Raw genomic sequence first — 2,513 nt, 5'->3', positions numbered from 1 at the left:
ACACACACACACACACACACACAAACACACGCACACACACACCACCGCCCACCAAAGAACTCTGTTTCTATGGAAGTCTATGGGGAAGTGACCCTACTCACTTGATTTATTACCCCAGGTAACATTCTCATAATAAGTGTCAAGTCTTCTTCAGTATAGCAGAATGTACATTTTTGGAATACTGCTCCCATTTATTTTAAAATTGACGATAAAGCAGGGAATGCTTTTGGGCGTGGCTTCACACCAACCTGTCAATCAGGACAGAGGCTTAGCAATGCGTATCCATGGCCCTGTATACAATAAAGTAGCAAAGAAATTGTTTTCTGCTGTTGTCTGTGTTTAAGTTTTGAACTTTGACCCTCTCACTGTGTTTTCTCACTACATCAATGTTAATTGGAACATTTTGCTCGCCTACAACTGCTTTATTCAGCTGCTAACCAGCTGCTAATTTAAGGGAATGTCTGATTTTGTGATCTGTCGTACATGCAGATGAAGCTCGTCATTTACCAGCAGGTAAATCTCCGCTGGATGACTCGCTTCAGATGGGTTAAAAATCCCTTTTTTAGCGTTTAGCTTAGCACGGCACCATTGCAACCATAAAAAGCAATGGCTTGGCCACGTTATCCTCCCTAGCTCAACACTCTCGTCAAAAATCGTCACACGCAGTTGAATGAAAATCAAGATGGAGACGCCCGTTCTGCCAGACTCCAGGCTTGAAAACGGCAGTCCAAATACCGATTGGTGACATCACGAACGCTACATCCACTTATTTTGTGTTTGTGGTACAGCCCCAGATTTTGCTTATGGTGGATACAAGGCTTTTATTTAATATTTTTTTAGTATTAGTTAATCTAATACTCCAAAGCAACAGCCTGAAGTATATGCAGGATTTGATAAGCTCTCTGATTCCTGAGTGTTACAAACCACATGAGATGTATCCTGCTTGTCGAGGCCCCCAGCGTTTACCCAGAGTGAACCCAGTGTGACAGAACAGTTTTTTGCATCTATTATTTGTTCTAATGTATGTATGTTATTCTTTTTCTCAGCTTGTTTATGCATGGGTGTGCTTTTAAATCTACCCATTGATAAACACATCATCATTCATTTAATCGTCATAGCACTGTGCATGAACTCTTCATTTTTTTTCCCTGTCTCTCCCACCTTAAACATGCGTATATGTGCGCTCACACAGGTAGAAGTCGGTGTGGGCCACAGTAATGAGTCCCGCCAGCAGCGTGTTCTCGATCCCTCTCTCACATGGAAGCCTTAAATCCTTCGTCATTAGCATACTGCTCATTCCCTCTTTATTAATGCATGTAAGTGGTGTCCTTGCATATTTAATTTAGATTTCTATGATCTCCTTTCTCTTTATCCTTCAGTGTATATATTAGTATTTCCCTCTTCTGACTTTTTACATTCAGACAGCTGGAGGTTAAGAAAGCAGCTTCATTCAGACGGCAGGTTGAGTAGATCAACACTGAGATTTTACCAGTTTATCTTCAGTGTCTATCACTCGGGTTTCTGAACCCCTGTATTGAAAATCAAACACTTACCCAAGTAGTCGCCAATCAATCAACATCCTCTACGGTCCTTACAACAATCAAAAAAGAGACCAAGCTCCTGACGTGATGTAGAGCAGTCCGGTCAGTTATATAGATTAAACGATAAACCTTTTTATGGAGAGTGGTGTGCTGTCATTTAGGAGAGGGTCTGGAGTTATGACTTCCCAGGAATCCACAGGTCAGCCAGATGCTAGCTGGTTCTCCTGGTCCTGATGGACCTGCAGATAGCCCCCGGGAAGATGACCAACTTTACGACCGTCTCATTACACGCCCTGCGCAAGCAAGACATCATTTGCTGCATGATCTAGCATGCAGAGGGAAGAGGGACAACCCCGTCTACCAACACTGCAGCGAGACATAAATGTTTGCTGTAAATGGAGTACGATCTCAGCATACAGATGAAGACAGGCACACACACATATACACACACATCATGTGCAAAACTGTACCACTCGCATACACACATACCGTGTTTATGTACACTTTACTACCAGAAACTCAAGCGTACACAAAAGCAATCAAGCACATTTGCACTGAACCCACTTGAAACCCAGCAGCAGCATCACTCTGGTGTAGTTTGCAGGTTTACAGAGAAAGTGTTTCCTCAGCACTCAGCTGCATACAGATGTGGTCCAGAGCAGCTTGATGAATATTTTACTCCAACCTTATGTAACGTTAACACGAGGACCTAGGAACCGCAGCTCAAAAAAAACATTTTAGTGTAGTTCGCCAAGAAGTGGCAGCCGCTGTGACAAGCAGTTGGGGAAAAGATAATTCATGAGCTCAGACAAGATATGTCAGATGATTACATTATTCATTTGCGTAGTAGATGCGTTCATAAAGCTGACACGCATCACAGATTGACAACCAGGGGGGCTGTTGCACAAAAGTAGAATGAAGAAATAGACTTAGTGTGATCCGCTCATCGCGGCTTAATCGGTTGCACGTTTG

The 2,513-nt window shown here is 42.9% G+C and overlaps 1 protein-coding gene across 1 annotated transcript in view; it reads left to right on the top strand.

Annotated features, from left to right (window-relative positions):
* grm4 (glutamate receptor, metabotropic 4) overlaps positions 1-2,513 on the top strand; it is a 206,522-nt gene that overhangs the window by 40,031 nt on the left and 163,978 nt on the right. The window lies entirely within an intron of this gene.

The sequence above is a fragment of the Etheostoma spectabile genome, chromosome 4, assembly GCF_008692095.1.
Source record: "Etheostoma spectabile isolate EspeVRDwgs_2016 chromosome 4, UIUC_Espe_1.0, whole genome shotgun sequence".
Lineage (NCBI taxonomy): Eukaryota > Metazoa > Chordata > Actinopteri > Perciformes > Percidae > Etheostoma > Etheostoma spectabile.
Note: the sequence above shows the minus strand (reverse complement) of the source record. Positions and strands in the feature narration are given on the sequence as shown.